This window comes from Lissotriton vulgaris, chromosome 2_1 (genome assembly GCF_964263255.1).
Source record: "Lissotriton vulgaris chromosome 2_1, aLisVul1.2, whole genome shotgun sequence".
Classification (NCBI taxonomy): domain Eukaryota; kingdom Metazoa; phylum Chordata; class Amphibia; order Caudata; family Salamandridae; genus Lissotriton; species Lissotriton vulgaris.
This window is the reverse complement of record NC_141687.1, coordinates 945,836,948-945,849,291: the sequence shown is the minus strand read 5'-3', so window position 1 is coordinate 945,849,291 and position 12,344 is coordinate 945,836,948. Positions and strand designations below refer to the sequence as shown.

At 42.5% G+C, this 12,344-nt stretch overlaps 1 protein-coding gene across 1 annotated transcript in view; it reads left to right on the top strand.

Annotated features, from left to right (window-relative positions):
* Window positions 1-12,344, top strand: part of COL8A2 (collagen type VIII alpha 2 chain) — a 443,809-nt gene that overhangs the window by 425,482 nt on the left and 5,983 nt on the right. The window lies entirely within an intron of this gene.

Below are 12,344 nucleotides of genomic sequence, written 5' to 3'. Positions count from 1 at the left end.
CCGCTAAAACAGCGATAATGGGCTTGCTAATATGGGTTATAAAATTCCAATAGAAGCCCAGGTTAGATGTCCTGCACATCTAACCTGGGCTTCTATTGGAATTCTATAACGCATATTAGCAAGCCCCTTCATCGCCGTTTTAGCTACAGTTTCCTGCCGCTAAAACGGCGATAATTTTAACGAGGTTCTTGCTAATATGCCCCCCATTACTGAGAACGTAACAGAAGGTGATTGAACAAATGTATTTTAAAAATGCATACTGCTCAGAATAGAATCTTCATAAATGGCAGAACTCTACTGAAGACCAAATGTTGTGGACTACATTGAAAGTGTCAAGGAGCCCCGAATTATAATGGTCCAAGTGGTGAGTGGGCATTTGTAAAATATTGAAATGAATAATTACTCATACTATTAAGTACAGCTAGGCTCACTTTGCATTTAATCATTTAAATCAAGAATACAAAAGACTGTGGGGGCTATTAAAATTCCTACAATGTAACAGAGATTATTAAGACTCCAAATGTACAAATATTCCTTCATCATGGCTTAATTTGCCCTGAAAGTGAAGAATAAATTGAAGGCTCTTGAGTATAGTATCAATTGCACACAATTAGAGTTTTAGTATATCACTTGCAAGACATGCCTAAAATGTTGCTACTAGTGTGCCTCCAAATTCTAGTTCAAATGTGGTAAAATACTTTTTTCGACTTTCAAACTCTATTTCCTACATATTTCAAAGAATGTGTGTGCCTATTTGCATGTACCACAAAGGCAGTTTCAAAACGTTAATTTACAGCATAGTTTATTATTATATATGTATATTTGCAGTCAGTTTTCTCATTAACCTTGGCATACTTTACACATATGCATGCATTACATTTGACGTAACCACAGAAATCCATTTGTTCTATTCACAGTCGATTCCCATGTTACATTGTTCTTTTAGTTTGTTTAAAAATACATTTAGTACTAATTTATGACTAAATTACCCTTTGCATGTGCAGTGACAGATACTGCCCTATAAAATTCAGTCATGCCTCATAAACATCTGCTGTTGCTAAGTAATCATGTTCCTGCCCCTGCTGCTTATTTGAATGTTACAGTAATAAATTACAGCCGGCTGTTCATTTCCACGAGGTAAATCAAACACCATGATCCTAGGCCAGTCAACACGTGAGTAATGTTTCAGTAACACCAAAAGCACACTTTAAAATATAGTCAGAAGGAAGGCACTGCAGGTCAAGCCAGGGGAAGATTACAAAAGTGAAAAGAATTCACGGATTGGCAGATATCCTACAGAACATTTGTAGAGCCCAAGCTTCTTCCCTAAGAGGCCTCTTGGCATGACTAACAGACTACAGATATTTATCATTATCCAACACGATAGTAGCTATTTTGTTGACCTCAGAAGGTTGAATGCCCGAGTGGGCCCGCTGTGAATCGAAATTGTGACCATGTGGGTCAAACACAGATTCCTGGTGTGGAGGAATTAGTTCACTGAACGAACACCAGACCCAGATCTACAGCTCTCCTGTACTCAGTAACGGCTGGTTTCAGAGGAGACGGTGGGGCTGGTTGGGGGAGGGGATACGACGAACAACAAAAAAAAGGAGAGAAAAACAAGAACTTACCTGCTGCCTACCGCATCACCGTCTTCTGTTCCTTTCGTGGCTCCGCTGTAGGCAGAGACTCCCAGACTCCCCTGCAGCCAATCCTGAAGCTGCTCTCATACTTGAGAGCAGCTTTAGGATGGGCCACAGCGCCGAGGATTTGTGCTCCCAGGGAGACCGGGGGGCCTGTGCTTTGCTGTCTCCAACTCGGCAACACAGCTGGGTTGGAGAAAGCTTCAGTGCACATTACGGTTTTGGCCATCCTGAGATGGCCGGCCAAATCCTCATGCGCCCTGATAACAGTGAATACCACTCCCCGTGGGAGCCTGTTATCCCCCTGGCCCTAACGCCAAGACTCTGGGAAACAAAATAAAATGATAATAAATCCGAGTTTATTATTGTTTTCTTTTTTCTTACCCTGCTGGGGGGGGGCGGGTGGGGCCAAGCTCCTCCTCCATAGCAGAGGAGCCGCCCCTGCCTGTACGGATACAACTACACTTCTGCAATTTAAAAAATAGTAAAAATGGCCAGGTACAATACCCTTCCATTGATGGAAATAAAAACAAGGCGCAAATATAGGCTGGCCACAGTTTATTTTATAAAGTATATTTGAAGATATGTTGCTCTGCATTTCAGTCCTTTAAAACATTCACAGATGTCCATCAAAATATGGGCAGCATAATAATGAAAAACACCCTCCACTGCATTCTGCGGTGCAGGAGGTGTACGTCCCCAATGAAGCGCTTAGTCGCAGACAACTCCCATCATGTAGACTTTAACACAGGGGCTTCCCTGCTGTGTATTCCGGACCCATGAAAGAACACTGCTGGGTAAGCGGCAGCACCAGCAGGCCGGAGGATGTTCCCCAAACTCCAGCAGCTAACAGCACCCATTTAAAACCACTCCACACACTGGTAGTCGGCGTATGTATCATTAGCCACACAGGATACAATAGACATCTCTGCACAAACACAACTAAAATAGAAGTGCCGCCACTACACAACACAGCACACCACACACTTCGATACCAGTGGTCTTTAAACACTTTATGCCGACTCACCCCCAAGTAAAATGATGTTCTCTGGACCATGCACTCCCTTCCAAGTGAAATACCCATGCATGACGCAATAGGGAATGTTAAATACTGCCAGCCTAATGCCCTAGAAGTTTAGGGGTGTTTGTTTATGGGTATGAAAAAAGATAACAGAACTAACATGATATTGAGCATTGCATGCTGCCACCTGGCCCTCCAAGCATGACATGTGACAGCGCAGCAGCAGCAGTTGTGAAAGCTTCCAGGACATTAACTGAATTGGTGTCATACAAGTGACAGCAGTGCAAGCTTCCCTAATACAAAATGAACAAGTAGAGCACAGTGACAGTGCACCAGGGTCCAAACAGGGCTCTAATCTGGGGTTATCCTGCCCCTACAATGTATGCTGGAGGGAGGGTGGGCCAGTAGCGTTCTAATAGTGTGTTGTAGGGGCATGTTGTTGATGTATCTCCTATCTCTAAAACAGCTCTGGGATTCTTTTGGACCCTTCTGTATGATCTGTATGCAATTCAGCCTCTTACCCTTTTCCACTCAGGCTTTAGGATTCATCAGCCTGCACTCTTCTTTAAGAAGAAGCTTCCGCTTGTCATCACTGATTATCTAATGGTGCTCAGGAACTCTTTGTCACGGTCTTGACACATGTTTTGGTTTCTTACCATACTTTTTTGGCTCAACGGCCTCGCCTTTATAGACTTAGGGCCTGATTTATATCTTGGTGGTAAGGATACTCTGTCGCAACTGGAATGGCGTATACTTACTGCCAAATAATGGTCTGCCCATTAGATTTAGAAGCGGCAGACCATTGGTGTAACCACGACAAAGATTACTCTGTCTCCTCTATAGTTACACCCTTCTGAAGGCCTGCTGGAATAAGGGCTGCTAAAGGCTGACCTCTAGCTCCTCACCCACGCGCACAAGGAACTCCACAACACCAAATCAGTGTACCTCAACAGACGACTCAGTTTCTGCTCCCTCACCCGCCAGCTCCGCTCCGCCGACCTTGCCCTCGCCCCAGTCCCCTGCATCCGAAGAGCGACCACCGGCGGCAGTTCGTTCTCACACCTCATCGCCAAGAACTGGAACACCCTCCCAATCCACCTACGGCAGACCCTAGACCTGCTGTCTTTCAGAAAACTCCTCAAGACCTGGCTTTTCGAGCAGTAGCAGCACCTCCTACCCCCAGCGCCTTGAGACCCTCACTGGTAAGTAGTGCCCTCTACAATTGTTATGATTGATTATGTCTGCCCCTCTACTTCAGATGGGCCGAAATAAAGGTCAGTTTTCCCCGCCCCCGTCAATATTAGGAAAACACTGGCAGTGAGGGGAAGTGAAAAATTGATCAATGTTCCCCTCACCATTGGAGAGAACTCCCATGACAAGGGGAGCATTATTTTAAAAATAAAATCCCATTCCAGGATTTTCTTTTTGAGAATAAAAAAACATAAGATTGATGGACGGACGGCTCTGTCAAAGCATTGATAGGAACAGCTGTGATGGTGGTTGCTTCCTATGCTTTAGAAATGACCGTCAGCTTGGCGGTCCATTTTTTAAAATTAGGTGAGCAGAGTACCTTCAGCCTGTCGGATGTTAAGTCCTCCGCCAGGCTGATAGAGAATACTCCATCCACCAAAACTTAAATTGGGCCCTAAGTCTGCCAGAGATATGGACCACCCCTTTCAGTGGCCATGATGCCACTGACGCAGAAAAGCACATGGCAGATCGTGCCTTCCATAAGGAGCCCCAAGGAGGAAAACAACCCAGTTAGCAAACCCCCTCAAGAAACAATGCACACATGCTCCGAATGGCTGAGATAACTTGGCCCCAGAAGACAGCAGGTGGTGAGCGGTAAATAAGCTGGACAGAGGAAACTGGAGTCACCATCTTAAACAATGGTGTAGAAAAGGCAGGGCTGAAAGACTACTGAAGTGAAAGGAATACGAAAAAAGGAAAAACAGGCAAAGGTTCAGGATGATGTCTGGGAGCAAGGAACCTGATAAACGACTCCTCGAAGCATTACAATGCAAAGAGCAGAAAGAGTTACTTTATTTTATAGTTCAGGAAACTGGAAGTTGTGTTATCTCAATATTGAATTGGGAAAGACATTTAATAAGTTGCAAGGCAACGTCCATCTTAGGTTGGGACAAGTATATGTTTTTCAATTACATCACAAATGAGCCCTGGGAAGAAGGCCAATCAGGCCCATAGCATAGTACGAGTTGTCTGCAAGAAGGCCTTCCACAGAGAAGAATGCTACAAAAGAGGACTGCACCAGTGGGTTGGCCGCTGCCAGGTAAAACAATAAATGCTACAATGTGCTGTGTGGAAAAAACAGAAGAAGCCTCTCCCGGCCAAGGCACAATCTCCATAGAATGGCGGACAGGATGCTGGCTGACTAGGGAATTGCCGCAGGGGCATGACACTCTTGGATGGCTCTCACATTACCATAAAATTAACACAATATCACACACAACCTGTATGTCTTTTGTTACAGTTCAAAGTGCACTGTGAACTTATCAGAAACAAGTTCAAACAATATTGTAAATAATACATTTGCATAATTTTTTTTTTCAATTGGTAAATATATACTTCAATACTTTTTGATTGCATATCCACAATATTATTTACAATTCTCACAATCAGCAAGTGTTTACTCTTTGGCTCTTTATGTATCCAAAAATATTTTTACAAAACTTTTACATATGCTCCTTAAAAACTTTTGCAGTGCACATTGTTGCAATATTATAACATATATGATTATTTTCTCCCCATCCCTCAATCCACGCATTTATTCTCAGAAAGCACATCCTGTATATATATATATATATATATATATATATATATATATATATATATATATATATATATACATACATACATACGCCATTTGATGATAAACCAATCAATTTAAGAGCCCATTACAACTGTAAAACCGAGTTAGCAGTGTATGTTCTCACGTGCTCGTGCAATTTGAGGTACGTTGGTAGCACGAAATTGCCAGTGCACCAACGTATCCTACAGCATTTGAGAGCTATAGTGAACTGTGACAAAAGTTATCCAGTAGCTCGCCATTTCGATCAATTTCATAATCGGAATCTTTCCCATCTGAGCTATTTTGTAATAGATGCGGTAAGAACAAGCAAAAAAGGTGGGGATTATGAAAAACAATTAAGACAGATGGAGTCCCTATATATAGTTCGCCTCAATACTAAGACCCCGGGAGGTTTGAACATGGGAGAAGATCTGAGCACCTTTCTGTAAAATTTGATCGTTATATCATCTAGGTTAAAGTTTTGTGGGCAACCTGTAAACCATGTTCTATGGTTTTTCTTGGACAGTATATAACCACTTGAAGCTGTATAATAGTGCATTTGTATACGTTCCGTTAACACCATAAGCACCACTTATAACAGCCTTTTCCATTTCATCTATACTTTACATATTAGTTGATGGTCTTTGTCAGGAACTATAGGCCACTATTTTGTATGAAATGTAATTTGTCATTCTGTTTGACAAGTGGGCAATGATGAAACTTTATGCGTTTGCATATTTTAATCACTGAAACAGTTTAATTATGGAATTTTTTTCCCTTCACCCCCTGATGTCCTCCTGCTTATTAAGTAGGACATCTCAGCACTCCTTCACTTTTTGGTCATTTGTATTTACATTTTTCTACTAGCGGTACACTATTACATAATGTTAATTGGATATACACTATACGTGCTCAAGTATTGATCTCTTATCATGATTGTGGTAACCCATCCAATAGAGCTCAATAATAGAAAACATGAATTTTCATTTAACGAAGTTATGACATACTATGGAACCTTTACATATTTTCCAAATGTTTTGGTTAAGAATTATATTTACAACTTGTATTGTGGTATAAGTAATCGAACGCCAGGATATGATTTCAGATTTGTGTATATATATGAAATGCCATTATTTGTTAACTAATGTATTTGAACGATTAATATGTTGCGTATTTGCACAGTTAATAAGTTTGCGTATTTGCACCCGCAATATTTGCACAATAACGGCCACTATGCATTTGCACTTTATATAATGTATTCCTTGCGTTTGCTGCAATAAGCTACACCACAACCCAATAAGGAATGTTAATATCCCTAAAAGTTTGTATTTTATCTATACATGTCATACAAAGTTTCAAATTTTACCTATGTATGTCATACAAATTTTCAACTTTGCTCCGTTTTAAAATGGCCGAACTATTAAGTATGCACAATATGGATGGGTGTCCACCATAGTCCTCTTTTCTAGCTCAATGAAACTGAAGGAGGAGGTTTTGGCGCGTCATTGTAATTAACCAATGTATTTAAATGAGTTATGTACCGCTTACCCGCTGACAGTGAGCAAGGGCGTTCACGCGTTCACGCCCGAATCGCGTCTGTTTGGCAGTGTGTTGCACCTCTGCACTTTATATGCAATAAAGGACGAAGAAATATCCTAGTAAGTCTGGCTGCGGATTTATTCACCTGTGTCTGCGCTCTGGGTTCAGTGTGGAAGCGTCGCACGGACTTTCCGGTTGGAATCTATATATATAAATATATACACCCCTTGTACCAATCCCAGCCACACCCCACATACACCAGAATTTGCAACGGGAAAAGATCTTCTATTTCTGCCGTTGTTGTGTTGCGGGCTAGGATCTCTCCTAAAAACAATCAACACCCATTTCAGTGGGTAAAAAAGATTACCAATCCATGTTCTTCAAGACTTCACTATAAAAGATTTATACTATAGGTGGCCAATGGAGGATTATGCCGCTCTCAGGGATCTCTAAATATTTACTGTGTGTTTAATAATTTGTTTCAGTTTTTCATGCTGCTGTTGAAATCCTTAGGACAATTAAGCATTGTCGCAGAGGTTATAGATAGGGCTCCTTTGTATTCCTCATCGAGCCTCAGACACGAGACACACATTCCACTAGACGTCTCCTGAAACTCTTGGTAAATCCTGCATATGTCGATGGTACGTCGTAAACTGGGTCTGGTGGCTCAGTGGACTAAAGCAGCCACTGCAGGGGCCAGTGTTGGACCTCATGGTCACAGATTCAAATCCTGGCGGGTCCACTCAGCCTTTCATCCATTTGAGGTCGATAAATTGAGTACCATTGAGTACAGTAACAATAAACATCTGTTATTCAGCGCCAGGACACCTTCAGTTAATCTAGAGCTTTACAAATACTTCAGTTATTTATGTAGTAGGTTGGACGTCTGACTTTTCAGGTACGCCTGGTGCCCATGATTGCTCGTGGAATTTCTTAGGAGAATATACAGCACGGCATTCCATCAACATAAGCAAGATGGACTATCATTTGTACAATCATATTTTTTGATTTAATGATCATATATATTTGCACATTTTAGTTGACAAATAAATAACCTATAGTGAAGTGAAACGTATATGAACTTGGTGCTCGAAAAACGTAACACACTTGTGTGATCTGCCGAACTAAATGTGTACCACAAAATTGTGAGTGAGAGGTCTAGAAACCGCAATTAGATACAATTAAACCGGTCTGCCTAAATAGTCGATGGCGTTACGATTCTGGGTAATAAATGGTTCATCAAGACTCCTTATATGTATAAGCCCTAGAGATAGTTGGGGCTATGAAGGTAGAGAATGTGCACATCTGTGCAGGAGTCAGCAGTAAGGATCTTGATATTCTGGTTTTATACTTGATCTTGGAGTTGGTCCCAATGAACAAGGGGCTTAAATCATGGAGATGAGCTGAAAGAATGGAAAACAACACCACTGTGCAAACTCGGTAAGACGCAGAGTGGAAAATGGAGATAGGCCTTCTTTGCTGCTGCACGCGAACCAACACTGCATGCATTACATGCATGTACTTTAAAATTCAAATGGCCCTGTGGGAGGTTACAGGAATTGTGTCTACACATTTTTTTGCCTACAAGAGCGGTAAAACTAGGGGTGGGCCTAGTACTCCGCTCCGTCCATGGAGTGTGCGTAGTGTTGTCTACTTCGCGATTCGCAAAGTAGGCGTAGTAGGCAACACTACACACACGCCATGGAGGAGCGAAGTTGCCTGCCACCTGCCTCCCTCCCGCCCTCTTCTAAATGCCCTTAATATAATTTAAAAACCTTCTAAAACTAGAAAACGACTTACCTGCGATGTGGCGTCCCGGGGCTCCCTCTTCCTGGTATCTTACCCACTTCTTCCTCACAAATGCGCATGCGCATTTCTTGCGGGAAATGAGCAGGCGCATGCACACAAAGTGTGTGAGTGCGCGCCCCACTATGCCCACTACCCTGAATCTTTAAGCAACATGCAGAGTGGAGCTGCAGTGGCTCTTAGAAGGTGTGAAACAACAGCATGGCCTCATTAGCATGCAAATGGTCTTTTAAAGACCTGTGAAGTGCTCAGGTGCGGCTGGTTGTGTGCCCCGGAAGCTGTCTCATCCGGGCTGCCACACACAATGGGGGAGGGTGGGGGCGGGGGAGGGGGGGGGGTTGCTGAAGCCCTTTGAGTCTAATGGGTGTTGCGCGCCTGATCTAAACCATACATGTGTAATCTAAACTACAACTCCAAGTATCATTGTAGCATGAACAGCAAAGAGAGACTGTCTTTATGTGGGCAGTATGTGGTACTGTGTCAATTTACGCAAGAGTTCGTTTGAAAAGCATCCTTGTTATTGCTGTGAATAAATCAATTTGAATTGACTACTTCCCGTAGAGCCGCTGATATTGTTGTGTATTTATAACGCACAAACACAGACATACATACACTTATCACAAATGCCCTGTGCAGTTTGTCCTACCAGTACCCTCTGTTTATTTGTGGCCCAATTTGTGCCTCCCCCAATCATTTCTAGAGACACCACTGCTTCACAATGGTTCCTGCCATAGAACCAGAAGCCTCATTCTGGGAAAAATGTCAGGTAGCCGTTGCTAACTCAACCATTAAAGGCCACTGGGCCAGGTAAGCCTCATATGCCCTCAGGCATGGCCGTAAAATTGGTTGAAAAAGCACCCCACTCTCATAATAGCATGCGCTCCAAGGGACATATTTACAAGCCCGTTGCTCTGCCAGTGTGTCACTTTTTTTGAGGCCCCAGTGGCGCAGTGTGATGCCCCATATTTACAAGGACACATAAAGTCACACTCTGTGGCTTTTCGTGTTCTTGTAAATACTCCTCCTGTTCACGTGGCACTTTGCATGAAAGGGGCGTTCCATGGGTGTTGCTGTGGGTGTTCCCACGCAAAACACATGGATTCTGCTGTATTCCCAGTTTTACTACGTTTCGAAAACTTGGGAATGCGTCAGAATCCTACGCCACCCCAAGGGAGGCATAAGGAGGCACAAGGAAGAAAAAACGTATATTTCTCCTCATGGTTTCCTCTTTCTATGCGTGCATTCTGCAGCACTCATAGAAAGAGGAAAACACCTCTTGCGATTGTTATTCTGCAGGAAGGTGTGCATTGTGCGCCCAGTGCACGGAAGAGCTCAGGGATACGTCATATTGTTGTAAATATGAAACATCCCTTTGCTTCGAAAGTAACACAGCGTGGACGGCCAAATGGCTTGTGGCACCACACTGCATTACTTCCTTGTAAATATGGTCCCAAGTACTCTGAGTTTTTTACTCCAGATTCAGACATTGCCCGGAAAAATGAGGACTAAGACATGAAAATGGTTTTAGAACGTGTACGTTATCATTGTTACCAAGAGCAAAAGCAAAAGGCGAGGTTGCTCTAAGCTCTATTTGTTAATACTTTTACAATAGAACCACACACTTTTGCATCTATGTTGGGGTGCAACATAGCTCAGTATATGCTGAGGCCTAAACTCGGCGAACCACAGTACCCTTTGAAACTGGCATTTTCCAAGTAAGCATTTGCACACATGCTTTTTATGTGCTTTAGTTCTAGGTTTAATATAGATTAGCAGTCATTATCAATAGGCTATGGCAAGCTCATTTATGCTAGGTTGGCTATGTGTTTGGTGCTATGTCCCACCCTGAAGGGAAACAGGAAGCATGGAAGCCGGAACAGTAGAAAGGAAAGAACAGCTCAAGTTACAAGGAATTGGACAGTGGTCTCCCAAAAAGATAATATCTCCTTGGATGGAGCAATAGTTAATTGTGGGTAGTTGGCTGTAGGTATAGGGAGGATGGAAGTGGGAAGAGTAGTAGAGTGGATGCAAACACCTGACAATTGGCAGCCCATAATACTGTGTTAGCCAAAGTGACACCACTCCCAACCACATGACCAAGTTTACTCTTTGACCCGCTCAAGTTTCATTACGCCACTGAGGGGGACACCAAGGGCAGACAGTTGTATCAGCTAAATCCTAATATCAATGAGTAAGCAAGGGCAGGAGAGAGCAGGATGTGGGAAGATAGAGAAGCGACTGTTAAGAGAGAGTTACAATTCATGGCATAGTGCTTAAGACATAGTAGGGCAGGCCCGAGAGAGCCTATAGACTGCAGAGGGCGTAGGTTGCCACTTCAGTTTACAGTCAGTCTTACAACCTTCTCCTACTGTATGTATCTGTTATATAGTTTTGTGGTTTTATGTAGCACAAACTTGGCCCAAAGGCATCAGAGAACTTTACATAAGAAAAAGAAGAATACAGATACAAATTATCATAAAAGTAACAGATACACAACAAAGAAAACATAAATCCAGTAGTTCATACCAGGGGGGGAAAGGTTAAACAGATCATACCTGGATAGATTGAGTGTATGGTAAAAGGGGATGTAGAGAAGCGATAACTGCTTACCCAAAGTGATTCCTAAGAAGATCCTTATCAAATCTGGCAAGGCACGAGGTTGTGCCATGAGTTGGAGGGAGGAAGGTCTAGATCCAAGATCCATTGAATGCTTGTCTCACATAGCATTCTTGCCTGACGGTAGAAAGGTCCTAGCATGAGGGCTGCAGTATTTTCTTGATCCCCACTGAACATCAGAGTTTTCCGGTTTTCCAACCAAATAGGACGGTGTGGCATTGTGGAGGGCCTTGTGAGTGATGCATGCATTCTTAAATAGTTTTTTTGCCAAATGTCTGCCTACGGTTCAAGAGGGGGTTAGCTAATTTTAATAGGTACTTTAGCATGCTTGTAGGACAGAAGTATACGATTCCAAGAAATAGCCCTGAACAGGGTAGCAACTGCTCAACCTTAGAACTCGAGACCTCACCTTAGGTTGGGTAGTTTACTCTTCCAGTGAGGCTTTGTACTTTTAGACCCGAGAAGTGTGGAGCTTAGTATTAATTAAATATGCTAAGAATGCATTTGAATAGCCTTTGGGAGTTTTACCTAAAAATGTTTTTTTTATTTTTGCTGAAATCAGCAGACTGTGTAATAAAAGGAAAGAAGTAGTTAGGCCTGTTTCTCAGCAAAAATAAAGGTGGCTCTAAAAAAGTAGAGTTTTAAATATGGTATTTATACATTTCTCAGCAAGAGATGTATACATTCCATAGCCCAAATACAATGTAAGAACACTACAGATATTCTGTGGTGGGGCACTTTAAGCTTGGCTAATCATCCCGAACCTTCTTTGTATATCCGCTCAGAGGTAGAGTCCAAAATGTAGTTATCTGCACTATTTCTTACAGCACAGCATCCTGTTGTAGTTACTTATGTTATTCCCCACCGCGTTGTATATGGTTGTATGGGTTGCACATAACTGTGCTGTTTT